Here is a 23925-nt window from a genome sequence, read left to right on the forward strand (position 1 = left end):
ATTCAAGATAATTGTGGTGTAAAAATGAATCATCCAAGCTTTTCTGCCATATCTAAATTTTGAATAATACCCACTTCCAAAAAGTTCAGATGTTGTCTTAAAGCAGTCACTACTATTTGCGTTAATCCTGTATATTCAGTGGATGTGAAGTCATAACTTGGTATTGTATCAGAAGTAGTGATAGTCACTGGTCTTGCTCTTTGAACATTATTTTCATTTGTAAAATGTGGGAATTGGTTTGTTATGATGGGAAATAAGTTAATTTTAAGGGTCCTGAGGAAGTTGCTTCATTCCTGGCAGCGTTTGGGATAACTAAAGTAACTTTTTTTCAGGTATTTGGTGTCATGTTTTTGGAGTTAATGTTTAGTGCTTACATAATTTTTAATTATTACATAATTTTTATTGGTATATGTTTATAGGTACTCTCACCAAACCAGTAGAATGATATTCTCTCTTAATATGTTAATTGCCTGTAATGGCCAAGTATATAATGCCTTAAAGTAATATGAAAGGTTTTATATGTATATTAAAATGTGTGTGTACTTTTAAATCTGTAAATGTTATCTGGAATTTTTATTGTGTTAATTTCAGAAGTATATGGGCATTATGACTTTTTCATTGTACAAAAAACATTATTATATTCATAAACATTGGAATGCAGAAGTTTCTTGACTGACAATAGGGCTATGTTCCAATAGACCCATTGTAAACGGAAAATACCATAAGTTGAAAATGCATTTAATACACCAAACCTACTGAACATCCTAGCTTAGCCTAGCCTATCTTAAATGTGCTCAGAACACTTAATGTTGGCCTATAGCTGGGCAAAATCATCTAATACAAAAGCTTTTTTATAATAAAGTGTTTAATATCTCAAAAAAAAAAGAGAAGTTAATCTCTTCCTCTGCCTTGTTCCTGTCCAGTGATGTTCCTATGAAAACTAAGGGGCTGGGCATAGTTGTTCACACCTGTTAATCCCAGCACTTTGGGAGGCTGTGGCGGATGGATCACTTGAGGCCAGGAGTTCCACATCAGCCTGGCCAACATGGTAAAACCCCTTCTCTAAAAATACAAAAATTAGCCAGACGTGGTGGTGCACACCTGTAATCCCAGCTACTTGGGAGGCTGAGGCATGAGAATTGCATGAACCCAGGAGGTGGAGGTTGCAGTGAGCCGAGATCATGGCTACTGCACTCCAGCCTGGGTGACAAAGTGAGACTCTGTCTTAAAAAAATAAAAATAAGTAACCAAGGTAGCTTTCCTTACCTTCCTGTTATGCTCATACATGTAACACACATAAACATTTTTTTAAACAACAATGTAAATGTGTGTAATATAATCTCATTAATGTAAATCAAATGAACAAAAAGAAAAACTACCAACCCGATCTAACATATCCAGAACACTCTATCCAACAACAACAGAACACATATGCTTCTGAAGTGCACATGGAACATTCTTCAGGAAGACCATGTTAAGCCACAAATGAAATCTCTGTAGATGTTAAGAGATAAAAATCATACAAAGTATCTTCTCTAACCACAGGAACATGAAGTTAGAAACCAGTAACAGAAGGAAAACTTGAAAAATTACAAATTTGTGGATATTAAGCAACACATTCTTAAGAAAACAATAGGTCAAAGAAGAAATCACACAGGAAATAAGAAAATACTTAGAGATGACTAAAATGAGAACACAACATACCAAAACTTGTGGAATACAACAAAAGCAGTGCTGGGGGAGAAAATTATAGCTGAAAATGCTTATATTTTAAAAAGAGTGATGATCTCAAATCAACTTTACAACTCAAGGAACTAGAAAAATGAGAACAAACTAAACCAAAATCTAGGCAAGGGAAGGGAATAATAATGATTAGAGCAGAAATACATAAAATAAAGAGCAGAAAAACAATAGAGGAAATTAACAAAACTCAAAATTGGTTCTTCGAAAAAAATTAATGAAACTGACAAATCTTTAGCTAGACTGACTAAGAAAACAAGAGAGAAGTCTCAAATTACTAAAACCAGAAATGAAAGTGAGGATATTGCTACTAATTCTACAGAAATAAAAAAGATTTTAAGAGAGTATTATGGGCAGTTGGACTCCAACAAATCGGATAACTGGTATAGTTTGAATGTTTCTGTTCCCTCTAAAATTCATGCTGAAATTTAATCCAAATGCAACAGTATTAAGAGGTGTGACTCTTGGGAAGCAGAGCCCTCATGAATGGAATTAGGGGCCCAAGGGGTTTAACTGAGGGAGTTCACCCCTTTTTCCCCTTCCATGCCTTCCACCAAGTAAGGACATAGAGTTCCTCTTCTCCAAAAGATGCAGCAACAAGGTTTTATCTTGGAAGAAGAAGCTGGCCTCTCACCAGATCCTGCTGGCACCTTGATTTGAACTCCCCAGCCTCCAGAACTGTGAGAAATAAATTTCTGGTCCTTATAAATTACTCAGTATTAGATATTTTGTTATAGCAGCACAGACAGACAATAATGACAATAATGAAGATAATTCATAGAACCCACACAACCCATTAAAACTGAGTCATGGCAAGCCAAATCCAACAGCACATCAAAAACATAATTCACAATAGCCAAAATACGAAAACAATCTGAATATCCATCAAATGATGAATAAACAAAATATATATGTACACACACACAATGGAATATTATTCTGCCTTCAAAAGGAATGAAATTCTGATACATGACACAATATGGATGAACTTGAAGGCATTATGCTAAGTAAAATAAGTGAGACACAAAAAGACAAATATTGTATGATTCCATTTATATGAGGTACCTACAGTAGTCAAACTCATAGAGACAGGAAGAACAGTGGTTACCAAGGCTAGGGGGAGGGAGGAATGTGGAGTTACTGCTTAATGGGTACAGAGTTTCAATGTGAGGTGATGAAAAAGTTCTGGAAATGGATAGTGATGACAGTTGCACAACCTGTGTAAATATACTTAATGTCACTGAACTGTGCAATTAAAAACAGATAAAATGGTAAAGTTTATATTTATTTTAACACATTTTAGAAAGAAAGAAAGGCACTCTATAGTTCAATGTGGACCCTGCTAAGCCACCCTCAACTTGTCCTTGTTACCTGCCTGGCTCTGTATTGTCTTTTTTTTTTTTTTCTTTTTTGAGACAGGGTCTCACTCTGTCTCCTAGACTGGAGTACAGTGGCACCATCATAGCTCATTGCAGCCTCAAATGATCCTCCTGCCTCAGCCTCTCAAGTAATTAGGATGACAAGTGTGTGCCACAATGCCTCGCTAATTTTTAAAATTTTTGTAGAGATGGGGTCTTGCCGTGTTGTCCAGGCTGGTCTCAAACTCCTGGCCTCAAGCAGTCCTCCCACCTTGACCTCCCCAAATGCTAGGATTACAGGTGTGAGCCACTGTATGGCCTGTATCTTGAATCTTCACCTCCTACATGCTTGCCCCTGTATCTTCAATTTTCAGTCATTTCTGGATAGTCTCAGTTTCTGATGAAGGATAAACCACCAGCCCCACAATGATAACTGCCATGTACTGCTGAGACCCTAGAAGCTGAGACCCAAAAAAGAGATTAACTGACTTCTCCCAGGTCACATAATCAAGCAGAAACAGGATCAAACACCTGCACCTGCCAGGACCCAGTGTGCACCCCCAAACTCTGATGTAACCATCAGAACTTCATCACAGCAATCCCTTCGTACCAACCTGCCAAGCTCCTGCTGCTGGAGGCACTGGACTCTGACACCACATAGAAAGAGACATTGGGCTTAAAGTGTCATCCTTACAGGACAAGGCTAGCACTTTCCCATCATTTCATCAAGATTGGGCAAAGGGCCTGGTCTCTTTGAAACTGGGACTCAGGGTGTGATGATAGACCTTCTGCCTCTAGAAGAATAGACTTAGTAGAAGATGGGCTTTCCCAAGAGACTTAAGAGTTTTGGAGGACTGTTATGGAATAGCAAGAAGGGAGGAACTGTTCTAGATCAGCAAGAAAGATTTACCAAACAAAGGCTGGCGCAAGGGACAGCCTGGGAGAAAAGTAATCTGGTGTGACAGGAAAGGTGAGAATGGAAAGAGAGAGGCAGAGATGGCTCAGACTCGAAGTTTGATGAGTGAGAACAGGATCCAGTGAGAAGAGCAGAGAGAAGGTCAACGAGGATATGGGCTCGGGGAGGAGACTTGCGTTTAGCAAAGAATGGAGGACGTGAAGGTAGGAGGGGGCTCAGTGAAGGGTAGGAGTCTCAGAGCAGGTAGGGAGGAGGCTCTGAAAGAGGAGTCAGGGAGGCCCCATAAATGATCTAGTTACCATTTATTCAGATGGGCCCAAATACCACCTAGCTTCTGCAGTGCTCCAGGCCCTCTCATCCTCAGATCTCCCAGTCATGACCCCTCCCCAGGCAGGTTCTTCTAACTACAGGTCTGTGGGCAATGAAAGCACAAAGGTAGCAAGGCCAGCCAGCTGCAACTTTTTAACTTTACCAATGCACCATAACTATTTTCCTGGTCAATAAATATAAATCTAATTCATCATTTTTCAATGTAACACATCACAGAAATATAATAAAAGGCATGCTATATTTAACTACTCCCATGTTGACAGACATCTGCTATCTTGCACAATGATGCAATAAGGATCTTTAAGATTATTCTTATCTACTAATTCTGTACAGTGGAGTTCCTAAACTGATTATTGGGCAAATTGAATGGCATATTGAGATTTTTCTTTAACCCATCTTTAATGTTGTTTGTTTATCATGTAAAGCAGAAGGGCAGATGTTCTGCTTTGGTTAGGATATGGAATTAGCTATATATAACAAAAACCTCAGGTAACTGTGACTTACATAGATATAATTTTATTTATATTTCACCTAACAGTCTGGAGGTGGTCATTCCAGGTGGGCACTAGTGGACACTAGTTTAGTAGTCTACGCTAGTAGGAGACCACTGTGTGAAACTATCCAAGTATCTAACTTCCTCTTGCCCTAACATTGGTCTAATATGACCCATTACCATCTTCCAGGCAGCAGAAGAGGGAAAAGGGAGAAGATGGGCACACTCTCTTCTTTTTAGGACACTCCCCGGAAGTTGCCTGTATCACTTCCACTCACAGCCCATTGGCCTGAACTTAGTCATATAATCCCACCTACCTAAAAGGAAGGCTGGTGTGTTAGTCCATTCTCAAACTGCTATAAAGAACTACCTGAGACTGGGTAATTTATAAAGAAAAGAGGTTTAATCAACTCACAGTTCCACAGACTATATGGGAGGCATGACTGGGGAGGCCTCATGAAACTTACAATAATGGAGGAAGGGCAAGAGGGAAGCAACCACATCTTCACATGATGGCAGGAGAGAGAGAGCAAAGGGGGAAGTGCTACACACTTTTAAACAACCAGGCCTCATGAGAGCTCATTCACTGTCACAAGAACAGCAAGCAATAATGACATAACCTATCAAAACCTCTAGGATACAGCTAAGGTGGTGCTAAGAGGAAAGTTCATAGCCTAAATGCCTACATCAAGAAGTCTGAAAGAGCACAAACAGACAATCTAAGGTCACACCTCAAGGAACTAGTGGAACAATAACAAAACTGAAACCCAGCAGAAAAAAGGAAATAACCAAGATCACAGCAAAACTAAATGAAATTTCAACAAAAAAATACAAAAGATAAATGAAACAAGAAGCTGCTTTGTTGAAAAGATAAAATTGATAGACCATTAGCAAGATTAGCAAGATTAACCAAGAAAAGAAGAAAGAAAATCCAAATAACCTCACTAAGAAACAAAACAGGATATACTACAACTGAAATACAACAACCACTGAAATACAAAAGATCATTCAAGGCTACTATCAACACCTCTATACACATAAACTAGAAAACCTAGAAAAAATGGATAAATTCCTGGAAAAACACAACTCTCCTAGCTTAAATCAGGAAGAATTAGATACCCTGAACAGACAAAAACACACAGTGAGATTAAAATGGTAATTTTAAAATTATCAAGAAAAAAAAGCCCAGGACCAGGTGGATTCACAGCAGAATTCTACCAGATATTCAAAGAATTGGTACCAATCCTTTTGACACAATTCCACAAGATACGGAGGGTTCCTTTTTTCTCTAATTCATTCTGTGAAGCCAGCATTACCCTAATGCCAAAACCAGGAAATGACACAACCAAAAAAGAAAAGTACAGATCGATATCCTTGATGAACATAGATGCTAAAATCCTTAACAAAATACTAGCTAACTGAATCCCAACAACATACCAAAAAGATAATCCGTAATAATCAAGTGGGTTTCATACCAGGGATGCAGGGACCATTTAACATATACACGTCAATAAATGTGATACACCACATAAACAGAATTAAAAACAAAAATCACACAATCATCTCAATAGATGCAGAAAAAAATGATTCAACAAAATCCAGCATCCCTTTATGTCTAAAACTCTCAGCAACATCAGCATACAAGGGACATACCTCAAAGTAATAAAAGCCATCTATGACAAACCCACAGCCAATATAATACTGAAAAGGGAAAAGTTGAAAGCATTCGCTCTGAGAACAGGAACGAGATAAGGATGCCCACTCTCACCACTCTTCTTCAACATAGTACTGGAAGTCTAGCCAGAGCAATCAGAGATAATGAAATAAAGCGTATCCAAATTAGTAAAGAGGAAGTCAAACTGTCATTGTTTGCTGACGTTATGACTGTTTGCCTTGAAAATCCTAAAGACTCCTCCGGAAAGCTCCTAGAACTGACAAAAGAATTCAGCAAAAGAATCTTGTTTTTGGATACAAGATTAATGTACATAAATCAGTAGCTCTTCTATACACCAACAGTGACCAAGCAGAGAATCAAATCAAGAACTCAACCCCTTTTACAACAGCTGCAAAAAAAAACAAAAAAAACCTTAAGAATATACCTAACAAAGGAGTCAAAAAACCTCTACAAGGAAAACTACAAAACATTGCTGAAAAAAATCACAGATGACACCAACAAATGGAAACACATCCCATGCTCATGAATGGGTAGGATCAATATTGTGAAAATGATCATACTACCAAAAGTAATTACAAATTCAGTGTAATCCCTATCAAAATACCACCATCATTCTTCACAGAACTAGAAAAAAATTCTAAAATTAATATGGAACCAAAAGCGAGCCCACATAACCAAAGCAAGACTAAGCAAAAAGAACAAATCTGGAGGCATCACACTATCTGATTTCAAACTATACTATAAGGCCATAGTCCCCAAAACAGCACGGTACTGGCATAAAAATAGGCACTAGACCAACTGAACAGAATACAAAACCCAGGAATAAACCAAAATACTTAGGGCCAACTGATCTTTGACAAAACAAGCAAAAACACGAAGTAGGAAAAGGATACCCTATTCAACGAATGATGCTGGGATAATTGGCAAGCCACATATAGGAGAATTAAACTGGATCCTCATCTCTCACCTTAAACAAAAATCACTCAAGATGGATCATGGATTTTAAGACTTGAAACTATAAAAATTCTAGAAGATAACATCGGAAAAACCCTTCTAGACATTGGCTTAGGCAAGGATTTCATGACCAAGAACCCAAAAGCAAATGCAATAAAAACAAAGATAAATAGCTGGGAACTAATTAAACTAAAGAGCTTTTTTGCACAGCAAAAGGAACAGTCAGCAGAGTAAAAAAACCCACAGAGTGGTAGAAAATTTTCACAACCTATACATCTGACAAAGGGCTAATATCCAGAATCTACAACAAACTCAAATCAGTAAGAAAAAAACAGCCGGGTGCGGTGGCTCACACCTGTAATCCCAATACTTTGGGAGGCTGAGGTGGGCAGATCACCTGAGGTCAGGAGTTCGAGACTAGCCTGACCAACATGGTGAAACCCTGCATCTACTAAAAACACAAAATTAGCCAGGTGTGGTGGCAGGTGCCTGTAATCCCAGCTACTTGGGAGGCTGAGGCAGGAGAATCGCTTAAACCTGGGAGGCAGAGGTTGCAGTGAGCTGAGATCTCACCACTGCACTCCAGCCTGGGCAACAAGAGGGAGAGACTGTCGCAAAAAACAAACAAACAATCCCATCAAAAAGTGGACTAAGGACACGAACAGACAATTCTCAAAAGAAGATATATAAATGTCCAACAAACATATTAAAAAATGCTCACCACCAATGATTAGGGAAACGCAAATCAAAACCACAATGAGATACCACCTGACTCATGAGTCAGGAGATTGAGACCATCCTGGCTAACATGGTGAAACCCTGTCTCCACTAAAAATACAAAAAATTAGTCGTTGTGGCACGTGCCTGTAGTCCCAGCTACTCAGAGGTCTGAGGCAGGAGAATCACTTGAACCTGGGAGGCGGAGTTTGCAGTGAGCCGAGATTGCGCCACTGCACTCCAGCCAGGGCAACAGAGCAAGATTGTCTCAAAAAAAAAAAAAATACATATATATATATATATATATAAAATGGACTTTGGGGACTCAAGGGAAAGTGGGAGGAGGGTGAGGGATAAAAGACTATACATTGGGTACAGTGTACACTGCTCAGGTGATGAGTACACAAAAATCTCAGAAATCACCACTAAATAACTTATCCATGTAACAAAAAAAATGACCTGTTCCCCAAACACTATTGAAATTTTTAAAAATGTAAACATTAGCCATGCGTGTTGATGCACACCTGTAGTCTCAGCTACTTAGGAAGCTGTGGCAAGAGTATCTCTTGAGCGTTGGAGGTCAAGGCTACAGTGAGCTATGATTGCACCACTGAACTTCATCCTGGGCAACAAAGTGAGCCCGTGTCTCAAACACACACACACAAAACAAAAAACTGGTTTTGTCCTGGTACCTGGTTATTATAATTTGAAGCAGAAATTATTTTGTTTAGATTTTTTAATATTAAGAAGCATCTCGGCCGGGTGAGGTGGCTCACACCTATAACCGCAGCACTTTAGGAGGCCGAGGTGGGCAGATCACCTGAGATCGGGAGTTCAAGACCAGTCTGACAAACATGGAGAAACCCCGACTCTACTAAAAACACAAAGTTAGCCGGGCATGGCGGCGCATGCCTGTGATCCCAGCTACTCAGGAGGGTGAGACAGGAGAGTCACTTGAACCCAGGAGGCCAAGGTCGTGCTGAGCCAAGATCGCGCCATTGCTCTCCAGCCTGGGCAACAAGAGCAAAACTCCGTCTCAAAAAAAGAAAAAAAAAAAAAAATCTCTACTCACCATTAACTATACAATTAAGAGGTCACACCTTTGTTTCATCATTGTAGGCAAGGTAAATATTACTAAAGAAAATGCCTATCCATAAAAGGGATCTGGTGACAGAGGACAGCCTCTCCCAGGGTAACAGGCATCCAGGACTCCACTCTATCAACAATTTCTAAAACAATGGGTGTGAGCAAGGGCTAGGATGAGACGTGTGATTAAGTTCCTGAGCTGACGGCAAATTTAAAACATGCCCTCCCAGCTCCTGGCTGCGGCCCATCCTCCCTGTAAGGTGCATTATGCTTTTCACTGATCGCACTACCTCTTGGCCATTACCACCTCCCACCAGATCCCATTCACACCGTTTGACCAGGGAAAGATCTGCTCCAGTTAATGCCTTATCCCTCACAGTGATTTTCTTTGACTTTATAGAAAGGGAGAGCCCTTTGGTCAACAGGCTGCCCGTCGAATCCTGTGTCCTTCTGCACTGCTAATATCTAGCTGTGGCCCTGCTTTAAATCCCAAATACAAACATGTCTTCCGTGAAGCCCTTCCTGATTGCCAGTGCCCTCAACAGTGGAATAAGCTGCCAGGCATCTTAGAGATCCAGACCCGTGGTTCTCAATCCCGACTTCCCCAGGCCTCCTGAGAAGCTTTCAATAGGTGCATCAGCCCTGGATTCTTACCGGTAGATCTGAGAGGGAGCCTTAACGCTTGTGTTCTTTTAACATTGCGCACAGGGTTGACGGCAAACACACACACAGAGTGCAAAACCATTCCTCGAGGCTGTGTGTCCGGAGCTGGTTCCCTCCGATGGGTTCCTGGTCCCGGTCCTACTGACTTCAAGAATGAAGCCGCGGACCCTCACCCCGTTGCAGTTCTTAAAGATGGTGGGTCCGGCGTTTGTTCCTTCAGATGTTCAGATGTGTCCGGAGTGTCTTCCTTTCTAGTGGGTTCGTGGTCTATGCACGACTTCATGAGTGAAGCCGCAGACCTTCGCAGGGAGTGTTACAGCTCTTAAAGGTGGCGCATCCGGAGTTGGTCCTTCCTCTCAGTGGGTTCGTAGTTTCGCCGACTTCAGGAGTGAAGCCACAGACCTTCGCGGCGTTACAGCTCTTAAAGGTGGTGCGTCCGGGGTTGTTTGCTCCTCCCGGTGGGTTCGTGGTCTCTCTGACTTCAGGAGTGAAGCCACAGACCTTCACAGCGAGTGTTACGGCTCTTAAAGGTGGCGGCTCCAGAGTTGTTTCTTGTGGTGGGTTCCTGGTCTGGCTGGTTTACAGGAGTGAAGCTGCAGACTTTCACTGTGAGTGTTACAGCTCATAAAGGTAGTGTGAACCTAAAAAAGTGAGCAGCAGGAAGCTCTACTGCACAAAGCGAAAGAACAAACACCCACACCATGGAAGGGGACCAAAACGCTGCTGCTGCTGGCGCCGATGGCCAGCTTTTATTGCGTTATTGGCCCCGCCCACATCCTGCTGATTGGTCCATTTTACAGAGTGCTGATTGGTCCGTCTTACAGAGTGCTGATTGGTCCGTTTTACAGAGTGCTGATTGGCCCATTTTACAGAGTGTTGATTGGTCCGTTTTTACAGTGTGCTGATTGGTGTGTTTACAAACATTTAGCTAGACACAGAGCACTGATTGGTGCACTTACAATCCTTTAGCTAGACAGAAAAGTTCTCCAAGTCCCCACCAATTAGCTGGACACAAGAGCACTGATTGGTGCGTTTTTACAGAGTGCTGATTGGTGTGTTTACAAACCTTTAGCTAGACACAGAGCGCTGACTGATGCTTTTACAATCTTTTAGCTAGACAGAAAAAGTTCTCCAAGTCCCCATCCGACCCAGAAGCCCAGCAGGCTTCACCTCTCAGTAGCTTACAGAAGAGGACCCTGCTGCCACAGCACAATACCACAAAGAAAGTCATGCGCTCCTCAGCAGGAAGCCCCCTTCTCCAGGACAGGGACTTTGTTTCCTTCTTAGCTCTATCGCCAGCACCTAGAACAGTGCCCACCTGTCAGATCTGTTATCAGACGGGAACATGGCAGATTTGTTGAATGAATGAAGGAATGAATGAACTATGTGACACTCAAACTTAGCCACCAAACTTAAACTAGAAAAACTGGGTTGTGGTCCCTGATGGACCGTTGGCACCTTCTTCCTTTGCTGGACGCTGATCCGTGGCTGTTTCTCCGGTGTGTTCGCAGTGGTTGCCTGGCTTGGTAACAAACACTCTTCAGAGCCACAGCCTGTGCTCAGGGTCCTCGCCGCCTCGCAGGCCCTGCGATCTCTTTGCATCTCAGGAGGTCCCGGTTGGTTGCAGTCCTCTTGGGTGACTCAGGAACCAGCCTCTCCTGAAGCACACAGCTTAGGGAGTTCCCGGGGCCAGAGACATCTCCACGGGAAAGTCAAGGGCCTGGAGGAAGTGCGGACCTGACGACAGATGCCCCGCACGCTGGCCGGGACCAGGAAGGGCGGTCAAGGGTGGAAAGGGGCTGGCGGCTGCCAGGCCTCGCGGAGTGGAGCGGGGCGGGGCGCAGCGGGGCGGGGCGGGCCTGGAGCTGCACCTGCTTCTGGGCGGACGCACTTGGCGAGCGGCGCGGGCTGCAGACGGCTGCGAGGCGCTGGGCACAGGTCAGACGTCCGTACCCGCAGGGGTCTCGAACCTGGAGGAGGGCTCGAAGGGAGAGGGGGCCCCGCCAAGGACCGGGGCTGTGATGGAGAGGGGGTTCCGATTCGCTAGGGGACCTGCGGAGGAGGGGACGCGGACAGGGAGGGGAAACGGACTGGGAGGGGCTCTGGAACAGGGATGGAGGCTCCGCTAGGGGAGGACGGGAGGGGATGGAGGGCCCTGGTGTCGCGGAAGCCCAGCTGGGGCCCCCTCCGGGCTGCGGAACCGGTGCGCACACTACTCTCACCGCCCCCGAGTGCCTCCGTCCGGCTGGCCGCGGCCCTGGAACGAATGTTGCTCAATCCCCCGCGAGTCAGGTCTGCCGCGTTGCCAGGTGAGGGGAAGGTGTGAAGCCCCGGGCCTCCGTCTGCCCCGTGAGTCCGGGGACGCGCGCCCCCGGGGATGCCATCTGGCCCCTGGGCTGTGTCCAGTCACAGCTCACATAGCTCTGGGCACTGGTACCCCGACTGCCTTTCCTTGTTAGCTGCGATACACAAATACACGAGCCAGATCCTTTCCTGAGGCCAGGAAGCCTGGAACCTAATAACACTGGGCGGTAGATAAAGTCCCCCGAGCCAGTGCTTAGCTTCCGTTAATGGAGCCAGGGATGGAAGCGGATGTCAGGCGCAGTGGGGGAGAAATTTGCGGGGGTGGCCCTGTCTAGGGCCAGAGAAACAACCTCTGAAGCTTTGATCCAGCCCTAGAGGGAAGAAAGATGTGTTTCAGCCAGGGAAAACCTAGCACTTTAAGAAATAGAAACCCTTTCAAAATTTGAGGGCAGGTAGCTCTCCTAAAAGTTGCAGAAATGACCACTTTTTTTTTTTTTTTTTTTTGAGACGGAGTCTCGTCTGTCGCCCAGGCTGGAGTGCAGTGGCGCAATCTCGGCTCACTGCAAGCTCCACCTCCCGGGTTCACACCATTCTCCTGCCTCAGCCTCCCGAGTAGCTGGGACTACTGGCGCCCGCCACCAAGCCCGGCTAATTTTTTGTATTTTTTCAGTAGAGACAGGGTTTCACCGTGTTAGCCAGGATGGTCTCGATCTCCTGACCTCGTGATCCACCCGCCTCGGCCTCCCAAAGTGCTGGGATTACAGGCATGAGCCACTGTGCCCAGCCAGAAATGGCCACTTCTTTCACGTTCTCTTCGACCGCTTTCTGCAGTGTCTGCCGTTTTCCTCCTCCCGCACCTTTTTGTCTCTCCTAGGGTCTCATAGCCTTCCAAACAGACCTGCCTACAGCATTTTACCTGCAATTTTACACTCATTTTAATAGAAAGGATGGCTTATTGTTCATGAGAAAGTGTACTGTTTTTAACCAGATGTGTAATATCTTCAGTATAACCTGGGTGTTGTGCAGTGGGAAGTTATGGAAAGAATCAGGACACATGGTTAGGTAGGGGCCCAGTGGCGTCAGACTTAGCTCTTCGTGACTGCGAGCTTCTTGGTTTAAAAAGGATATTGGCTCCCTCTGTTCCTGGGGTTTCTGGGAAAAGATATGGAACCGATATGAAGGTTTATTGAATATGGCCCACTGATTTTACAAGCGGAGGTGCCTGAGATAAGCAGAAGGTGAGGCATGACCTCTGGCTGTGCATTATTTTTTCTGATATTACAGGAGCCAAGCACTCCATTTCCTTCTTTTTAAAGAGCTTTGATTTCCTCTCACATCTTCATGAAGATGGAAACAGTGCCCCCACTTACTTATCCTCAGGCCACACCTGTTCCCATTTATTCCATGAGTTCCTCCCGCACCCTTCTGGTTGATGTTGGTTGTGATGGTCGAGGTAATTGAATCTCACATTTGGCACCAGTTATTTCTGTTTCTTATCTCCCCCCTACCTTCAGTTAAACATCAGCTGCTATACTTAACTGTTCAAAGTACAGATGTTACCTGTGTTGGGTGTAATAAAAAGATTGTCTGTTTTCCTCAAATGTAAAATGGGTGAGGACAGTTTCACCACACATAGAGTCACTCCCCTAGCCAAAGTCCTTGCTATTGCAAAACTTTTTATTGTAAGAGAATTAAAGTCACTAGTGTGTCATCAACTAATGGTACTTATAGACACATTCCATATTTATTTCTATAGACAGATCATAAGACAAACACTAGATTGTTCCCAGTATGAGACCATACTGAATATGAACAATTAGAGGCCACAGGTGAGTGCTGTCCTCCTCACACTTTCTTTGAACTCTTAAGCTTCTACCCTTTTAACCAGCCACCCCTCTCCCCAAAACCTTCACTGAGGCTAGAAACAAACACAAAGAGACTGTTTGAATTTTAGCGAATTTTATCTCTCTTTTCTGTTCTCTTGTGTAAAAATTAAATGGCCACAAGCTACACCACTGGAGGAAAAAGGAAAGCTAAAAGGTCTATCAGCCTTCTGTATGTGATGCAGAGTTCAACTGAATATAGCAAGGTACACACCCGCATTCTCCTTGCCAGGACTTAGATATCATAAGCCATTATTTTGCTGGTTGTTGAAATAATAATGGGGCTTTATAGAGCACAAGGCGATGTTTGTAAACAGCACTGTTCAGGTAAGATTAGAATCCGTATTTCAAAAATGAGGAGATAGAAACAGAGATATTGTGTATGTGGTACAGGGTTAGCCAGTAATTAAATGGCAGAGACACAACTCAAATCAACATTCCTTCCAGAATACCACAGCTGCCTCTGGAGTGGTTTTTGTTGTTCTTGTTGAATTTTGTGATGGAAGATTGTGATTTGTTTTTCCTGAACACTTAATATGTTTTCTGACTTGAACTGTCAGAATCTAAATTTAGAAACTCTCTGGTTTGGTATATTTCATGCCCATCTTTGTTCCATATAATTACAAAAATATCTTAGAGCTTAAAGATTGTCAAGTCCAATCTTGTGGTTTTTCAAGGAAGAAACCCAGATTTAAGAAAAATAAAGCAAGTACCTCATGTTGCTTCCCCAAATCTACTTCATTGGAGAATTACAGCTAAAAACAATGTTCAGATTATTGCTCTTTCTGTCATGTGGTCCCTTGAGAATTTGCCAAATGTATAAATCCAGTGACTTATTTTGATGTACTCTTTTGGTTTGAGGTCTGTGACAGCAAACATAACCTCCCTGAATCCCGGCCTCAAATGCCTATGGACCTTCTGTTCTAACTGTAGCCGTTATTATAGTGGCTAAAGCTCTAACTTCTGTTGTAACTGTGCCCCTGGTTCCATGACAAACAGAGCTTTACTTGTCTTATTCCTAGCACAGTGCCCATAGCAGGCATACATAAAATGTGGTCAGTATGTCAGATAAACATCTGAAAAAGTGTGAGATGTCATTAGAAGTTCATTCAGCTACAAGAACAGAAAACCCTACTACAGCGTCTTAAATAAGTAAGGAGTTTGTTTTTCTCAGAGAACGAGAAGTCTGGAGGTGAGAAGGCTGGGGCTGGGAAAGGGGTTCTGATATGAACGTCATCTGAGACAGGCTCCTTGTGTCTTCCCACACCACCCTCCTCAGCATGGAGCTTTCATTCTCATTTCCCCAAGTTGCAGCAGAAAGACCGGCAGAGGCATGCTCCAGAAGAGTCTTGTCTTGTCTTTTCTTTTTTCTTTTCTTTTCATTTCTTTTCTTTTCTCTCTCTGTCTTTCTCTCGTCTCTTTCTTTCTTTCTTCTTTCGAGACAGAGTCTCACTCAGTGGCACGATCTCGGCTCACTGCAACCTCTGCTTCCCGGGTTCAAGTGATTCTCCTGCCTCAGCCTCCGAGTAGCTGGGATTACAGGCGTGCACCACCACGCCCAGCTAATTTTTGTATTTTTAGTAGAGACGGGGTTTCACCATGTTGGTCAGGCTGGTCTTGAACTCCTGACCCTGTGATCTGCCCCCCTCGGCCTCCCAAAGTGCTGGGATTACAGATGTGAGCCACCGCGCCTGGCCTGTCCTTCTTTATAATAAATAATAATAATAACAGCTTTTCTGGTAGCCCGCCCCAAAAGACTTCTTACATGTCATTGGCCAGAACCATATCACATACACACTGTTAACGGTGACGGAACCTGAGAGAATCTAGTGTTTTAGACGGACACGTTGCCAATACATCAAAATAAGAATTTTGGGCCAGGCACAGTGGCTCACGCCTGTAATTCCAGCACTTTGGGAGGTCAAGGCAGGTGGATCACCTGAGGTCAGGAGTTCAAGACCAGCCTGGGCAACATGGTGAAACCCCATCTCTACTAAAAACACGAAAAATCAGCCGGGCGTGCTAGCAGGCACCTATAGTCCCAGCTACTCAGGAGGCTGAGGCAGGAGAATCGCTTGAACCCAGGAGGCAGAGGTTGCAGTGAGCCGAGATCATGCCACTTGCACTCCAGCCTGGACAACAAGAGCGAAACTCCATCTCAAAAAATAATAATAACAAAATAGGAATTTTGTTAATAAGGCGGGGGGAGAATGAACATTGGGTAGGCAGCTAGCAGCATCTGCCATAGCGTGTTTTATGAGTCATAGATCCTGTCTCTAAAAAGGTTGTTACTTGTTTTGGTTTTTTGTTTGTTTTACTAAAAAGCAATGGGTAATGCAATGGGTCCAGGGGAACTTTTTTAAATGGTAGAGTGCAAGGACCACTCTGAGAACTGCTGATTATGTAGGTCTGGGCTGGGTCTATAAATCTCCATTATGGACTGGCACACCAGGTCATCTGAGGGCAGGTGGTTGCAGGAATACATTTTGAGAAACGCCGAATGTTGGGTAGTTTAGCAGAAGCACCTTTATTTTATTTCCGTTAGCTTTTTGCCTCACTCCTCTTGAGGGTATTACTTCATTTTTTAATTTTCTACTTTGGTCAACATAAATCAATGTATAGTCTTAGAAGTCGTTCGTTGTAGAAGGTTTTTATTGAGTTTATACTGAGTATAGAACCCTAGCGGCAATTACTTTCAATGCTTTGGGTTGCGTTTTTCTGATATTACCATATCCTAAATAGCATGCAAATACGGGCCATTTCTTCTTCTCTTTTCCAGTTCTGAATGACATCTATTGACATCCTACCAAGAAGGATGAGGGTTTCGCTCCTTTACACCCCCACCCTCCCTCTCATCTTCACATCCCTTTCTTTTAAGTTCCCAATATGGTTATATCTTAAATTTTTGATATGTCAATGTTTGGTGTATATATTATTCCCAACTAAGGCACATGATACACCATGATCTTTACATTTCCCTTCTTGACCAGTCTTTCCCCCCACCCCATGGGGTGTAGGAATTGCTACATTTTCTTTAGTTGTTTGTTTCAGAACTCATCACCAAGAAGTCATTTCCTGGAGCCAAAGAAACTCATGGGGGCCCTCTGAGTGCTGCTAATTGCATGGAGCTGTTGAGTGGGGAGGAAAGGCCAGGCCGCCATCAAGAAGCATTTGGGGTAAATTTTCTAAGCACATCTGAAAAGACAGAGTCTAGAACCTCCACGGTCCCTGTCTGTTGTGATTTATTTTCTCATTCTAAATACATAACACACTTTTTTTTTTCTGTCTAGGCCATCTCTTGTGGAATACATATGTACTTTCATACCCAATTATGTACAGTTTTTGTAATTTTACACCTTTTTCTTAAAGAAGGCTCCCAAAAGTGTCTAAAATTCAGGCCCCATAAGACGCGGTTGCTTTTTGAGCTTGTGCCCATTTAAGATGTCACTTTTCTTCCTTCACACTTGATTGCTGGTTTGGCTGGGTATGGGATATTAATCAGAAATCATTTCCCATACGAATTTTGAAAACATTGCTCTGTTTTATTCTACTTTCTTATGGTGCTGTTGAGAAGGTGATGCCATTCTAATTCCTGATCCCTTGTATTTTGTTTTAATCTCTGGGCATTTGTAGGGTTTTCTTTATTGTTCACATTCTGATATTTCATGATGTTGTTATTTAATGTTGGGGTGGGGTTTTTTGGCGGCGAGGATACAGGGAGGGATCAGTCACTGTCCTAGGTATTTCATAGGCCTTTTCAATCCAAAAATTACATTCTTCAGTTCTGAGTGATTTTCTTCTGTTATATAATTTTCTCGTTCTTTCTTTCTGAAACTTAAATTACTTAGACTGAATCTGAAAATGGGATCTCTTGGATCTGTCCTGTAATTTTATCTTTTTTATTTTAAAAAATATCCCATTTTTTTTAGTTCTAATAAATATTCCAACACTGCTATTAAATGTTTACATTCTACCATTATATTTTTAATTCTCAGGAGCTTTTATTGGCGAGGTGTGGTCTTCTAACTGGTTTTTACAGTATCCTGTTCTCATTTCATGAATGCAGTATCTTATTTCTCTGAGAATATTAACTCAGTACTTTTTTCACATTTTAACGTTTCTTCTCTTATTTCTCTGAGAATATTCACTCAGTATTTTTTCTACAGTTTAAAAGTTTTCTTCAGCTACCTACAATGTCTGTGTCTATTTTCAAACTGACTTTTAATGTTGCTTTTGGCCTGCCTTTCACGTTGGAAGCTTTATACATGTTTAGGGATGGTGTGCGTCATCTGTGAGCATGGCTTGTAGGTTGGCTGGCTTCATCGTAGGGTGGTTAGGCAGAGAAGGCCTTTTTGATGGCTTATCATCATCTGTCTCTAGTGCTTTCTAGTACATATAATGGGTTTCTCTGTAGAAAGATCTCATTTCTAGCCATTTATTCCTGTTTGAGAAGAGTCACATAATAACTTAGATGTATTTATTATGTCATCTGAGTAACAGCAGAGGTTCTTGTTGTAAGGTGGACAGGTGGGGGTCTAGGATTCAAAATGGGAAATGTGTCCTTACTCCGCCTCCACTTTGAAGTTGCTGATGTTCTCCACCTTTTCTATTGAAAAAGCTCTGAGATACTAGGGAATGAAAACTCTTTGAATACATGTACAACTAATTTACTTTTTGATACCCATTTGTAAAATATGGATTATATTGGGAAAACATTTTTCTTTTTTTTTTTTTTTTTTTTGAGACAGAGTCTCACTCTGTCGCCCAGGCTGGAGTGCAGTGGCGTGATCTCGGCTCACTGCAAGCTCTGCCTCCTGGGTTCAAGCCATTCTCCTGCCTCAGCCTCCTGAGTAGCTGGGATTACAGGCGCCTGCCACCACGCCCAGCTAATTTTTGTATTTTTAGTAGAGACAGGGTTTCACCATGTTGGTCAGGCTGGTCTCAAACCCCTGACCTTGTGATCCACCCACCTCGACCTCCCAAAGTGTTGGGATTACAGGCATGAGCCACCGCGCCCAGCCTGGGAAAATATTTTTCTAATATCTCTAGAATTTGGGACAGAATTTCTGCCCTTGAAGGTCTCCCTCCAAATCCATGCAGTTTTTCCCTTGTGCAGCCCCACCGTGATCATCAAAACTTGGAGCAGATTCATCTTTTTTATTTTTTTCCTGGGAAAGGTTTAGATCACGTGAAGGGAACAGATACTATGTTTGAAAGGAATAGTTCCTGCTTTAGCTTCCTAAGGCCTCTCACTTGGAAAGCCTGCCCCATTAGACCCTTGATTTTTTGCTGTTAGCTTTTCCTTCTTAGGCGACTTCAAAAAAGACTGCAAACTCCCTGACAGCACGGGCCCAGGCTTGTCACCTCTGCAACTTCATCGTCCAGAACAGTGCCTTATGCATAATAGGCACTTGATAAATGTTAGTTGGCTTAAATTGACCCTATTGTCTGTTTTAAACTAGCCCTTCCTACCTGTCCCCTTGCTGTTTCCTCTGTTTCTCTTACATCTTTTTATGTCACCACCTCTTGGATGATGATACCTCATTCTCAAATCTGATGGTACGGAATAGCTATAAGAAAACAAACTTGAAAGATCTCTAACTACTAGGACTCTAAGTAGAATTTCCAGGATTGAAAACTCCCCATATCACCTTACTAAATATCTAATTATTTCTTAGGTTATCACCAGCCACCCCTGCATCGAGTCCCTCCTGAGCCACAGTTCAGTTTGGATTATTTTTTTCCTTATGTTCCATCCCTTGACTGTAGTGCCCTTCCCTTCCTTCCAGTGTCTTTGATCAGCCTCCACTTTGATCCAGAGCTTCTCTTTGATCTGTTCTAATGGTCATTTTTCTGCCTCCTCCCCTACATTGATCTACAATCTGGCATATTTTATACATTATACAAAGCACATTGTTGTGCTAATTTCAGAATACCTACCTGTCAATCAGACAGACATCTTTTCAAACCTAACTCAGACCCACGATGAAAGTCTCTCTTTTCTGGCCATTACTGAGATAGCTCCTGCTTTGGTCTCACTGGGCCTGTTTATTTCTCTATGGGAGGCTCTAGAACAGTAACTAAACTACAGTGCAAAACAGTGATCTATAGATTACTGTTTCTCAATCGTCAGCACTAGCAATAGAATCTAAACTCCCAGGGACCTGGAGACTTGGCTGAGAACAGCCTGGCATAAGTGCAGTCTCTCTTAATGCTAAAAAATATATGCTACCCCAAAATATGTCTGTATCTGTTTTAAAATGAGAATCATTTTTCCAGAATCTTTAGGTGAAATTGATACTCCAGGATTATGTTCGTCTTGTGATTTCAGATATCATCTGGGGGGAGAGGATTCGCACATATGCCAGTCTGTGAGACACAGTAGTAGAAATCAAAGGACTTAGCTAGCTCTAAGAATTGTATGAAAATAGTGACGGTACCAACAATTTTACCCATGGCTAGATTTAGGAGATGGTGTTCTCTTGATTCAAGATTAAGGCTAAGCTGCATCAGTTCAGTTCAGTTTAAGAACTATTATTATGTATCAAGCTTGTGCTAGTTTTTGATGGAGATGATAAGGTCTCTGCTCTTGAAGATTCTGTAGGCTAATGAGCAAGACATATGTCACTATATAATTTTAATATAACATGGTAAGTGATAAAAAATCATGGTATGTATGAGGTCCTTTGAAAACACAGAGGTGGGGCACTTAGCCCAGCCTGGAGATTCACAGAGGCTTCCTGGAGGAGATAAGGCCTAAATATGGAAACCAAGTAAGAGGAATGAAAAGGACGTGCAATTTAGAGGGGACAACATGAGCAAAGGGGACACTGTCAGGTTCACGGTGGGGAGAATTGGGAGGTGACGCTGGAGAGGAGCCACATTCAGGTATACCCAGTGCAAGGGGACGTGGACCCCTCCACAGGCTGCTGGTTAGCCGATGGAACATTTTCCATCCTCCAGTAGTGTAGTCAGATGTACACAGAAGGTGGATGACTGGCTGCAGGGTGGAACAATTCATGGACAGCAGGACTAGAGGCCTCGCAGTGTTTAGGAAAAAGACAATGAGAGACCAAATGAGATCATTGCTGCAGGCACAGAAGGGAAAGAGAAAATACCATGATACTTGGGGAAGCTAATTTAGCAGAATTTTGGTGTCTTTGGGGGCAATGGTGAGGGGAGAAGAGAGTCCAGAATGACTCCCAGGATTCTGGCTTTCTGGGTGACTGGACGTTAAGCCATTACCCAAGTTTGGGATATGAGAAGAGAAGCCGATCTGGTGAGGAAAGAAGATGGTGAATTCAGTCTTGGAAATACTGACTTGAGGTATCTGAGAAACATCTATATGTTTATGTGCATGTCTGTCTATTCAGCAGGTTGTTGGATCTATGAGTCTGAGACTTAGAGACAAGGTCAGAGCTGGAGACGAAGTTGTGGGAGTCACCAGTGTGCAAGTGGTGATTAATCCATGGGTGTGCATGAGAGTTCTTGCAAGGGGAAGAGGAAATGGAAGTAAGGGCTTATGCAAGGAGGACTGTTGAGTAAAGTGAAAGGCCCAGCCTCTGCCTGTTCACTAATGTCAGTGCTGAACAAGCTCACTGGCCATGGATGCTGAGGGAAGGAAGGAAGGAGTCTGTCTGTAAGCTTGAGCACTTTTTCTAAGAGGTGGAGAAGGCAGAGAGCCCAAGCCTTGAAGAAATGTTCCTTAGTGGCCTGGCATCTCGGAAATTTGACTCCATGACTTTGGAGAGATCTTTCCATTATTATTTTCCTTGAGCAACCAGAAAGAGAATTCTGAACTAAATGTATTCTTTCCCATGGCTGAGTTAAGGATAGTGTTAATTACTGAAATATATGTAAGGTTTTTTTGTTGTTGTTTTGTTTTGTTTTTTTGTGGTTGTTTGAAAGCTAAACCCACCTTTGAAGTCCAGAGATGTCCTTTCACTCTAATGTATGCTGAGGTGGCAACTGGTAACTGCTTCTTTGTAGGTAATAGCCATAGCCTTAGTTTCATCCTCCCTTCTCCATGACTAAAACTTGCTCCAACTTCTGCATTTCATTTTTGTGATGTATTAATGAGGAGCAAAGACATAAAGGAACTTCAGAATTCATAAGAGCCATGGAGAGTCCCTCTTCCAAACTCCCTATGTAACAAATAAAGAGGCCGGGTGCTGTGGCTCACGCCTGTAATCCCAGCACTTTGGGAGGCCGAGGCGGGTGGATCACAAGGTCAGGAGATCGAGACCATCCTGGCTAACACGGTGAAACCGTGTGCCTACTAAAAATACAAAAAATTAGCCGGGCATGGTGGCGGGCGCCTGTAGTCCCAGCTAATTGGAAGGCTGAGGCAGGAGAATGGCGTGAACCCGGGAGGCAGAGCTTGCAGTGAGCCGAGATCGCGCCACTGCACTCCAGCCTGGGGGACACACAGCAAGGCTCTGTCACACCAAAAAAAAAAAAAAAAAAAAAAAAAAAAAATTAGGACCCTGAGAGGCTATGTGTCTTGCTCAAGGTCACAGAGTGAATTCCTATCGGCATTCAGGCTAGGACCCAGGTATTCTGACTCAATGGCCAGTGTTCTTGTTAGATAGTGAGAAAATAGAATTTAGTCCAATTTGTTTTTCTTTTTTTTGAGACGGAGTCTCAATCTGTCACCTAGCCTGGAGTGCAGTGGCACGATCTCGGCTCACTGCAAGCTCCACCTCCTGGGTTCACGCCATTCTCCTGCCTCAGCCTCCCGAGTAGCTGGGACTACAGGCACCCGCCACCACGCCCGGCTAATCTTTTGTATTTTTAGTAGAGATGGGGTTTCACCGTGGTCTCGATCTCCTGACCTCGTGATCCGCTCGCCTCGACCTCCCAAAGTGCTGGGATTACAGGCGTGAGCCACTGCGCCCGGCCTCCAATTTGTTTTTCAATCTCGAATTCAGGATCTAGCAAAACTGCCTAATTTTCATGACAGTTTGAAGAAAGGCCCAGATCAAATGCCTCCTGCTCTGTGAGGCCTGCCCAGTTTCTCAGGTGAGAGTTACCCACTTTGTGTGCTATGTGCTAGGACTGCTACCAGTATGTCCCAGGACAATCAGTCTTTCTTTCACAAGTATTGTCATGTGGCGCTTAACGACAGGGACATGTTCTGAGAAATGTGTTGTTAGGCGATTTTGTTGTGCGGACATCCTAGAATGTACTTACACAAACCCAGATGGCATAGCCTACTACACATCTAGGCTATGCGGTGTATAATGTCAGTGCTGAGCATACGCACTGTTAGCAGATGCTGAAGGGAGTCTGTAGGCGTGAGCACTTTTTCCAAGAATTGACTTCAAACCTGTACAGCACATTACCGTACCACACACTGTAGGCAGTTATAGCACAGTGGTAAGTATGTGTGTATCTAAACATGGAAAACATGCATTAAACATTAAACATACGGTATAATGGCCAGGCGCAGTGGCTAACACCTATAATCCCAGCACTTTGGGAGGTGGAGGAAGGCAGATCACATGAGGTCGGGAGTTCGAGACCAGCCTGACAAACATGGAGAAACCCCGCCTCTACTAAAAATACAAAATTAGCCAGGCGTGGTGGTGCATGCCTGTAATCCCAGCTACTCGGGAGGCTGAGACAGGAGAACAGCTTGAACCCGGGAGGCAGAGGTTGCCATGGGCTGAGATCACGCCATTGCACTCTAGCCTGGGCAACAAGAGCGAAACTGCCTCAAAAATAAAATAAAATAATTAGCCGAGCATGGTGGTGCACACCTGTGGTCCCAGCTACTCAGGAAGCTGAGGCAGGAGGATCACTTG

At 43.3% G+C, this 23925-nt stretch overlaps 1 protein-coding gene and 1 long non-coding RNA gene across 3 annotated transcripts in view; one reads left to right on the plus strand and one right to left on the minus strand.

Annotated features, from left to right (window-relative positions):
- Positions 1-10691, minus strand: part of LOC129008146 (uncharacterized) — a 175101-nt gene extending 164410 nt beyond the window's left edge. The window contains exon 1 of the long non-coding RNA XR_008492476.2: positions 9924-10691. This is a non-coding gene — a long non-coding RNA (uncharacterized LOC129008146). The remainder of the gene's footprint in view (positions 1-9923) is intronic.
- Positions 10692-11819: 1128 nt separating this feature from the next.
- TMEM45B (transmembrane protein 45B) overlaps positions 11820-23925 on the plus strand; it is a 43635-nt gene continuing 31529 nt past the window's right edge. The window contains exon 1 of one of the 2 annotated variants that reach the window (XM_054440497.2): positions 11820-11870. The gene's annotated coding sequence lies outside the window, so the exon portion shown is untranslated. Of the gene's footprint in view, positions 11871-17177; positions 17296-23925 lie in introns of those variants that run through there. The other variant, XM_054440496.2, reaches the window with a different exon arrangement.

This window comes from Pongo pygmaeus, chromosome 9, assembly GCF_028885625.2.
Source record: "Pongo pygmaeus isolate AG05252 chromosome 9, NHGRI_mPonPyg2-v2.0_pri, whole genome shotgun sequence".
NCBI classification, from domain to species: Eukaryota; Metazoa; Chordata; class Mammalia; order Primates; family Hominidae; genus Pongo; species Pongo pygmaeus.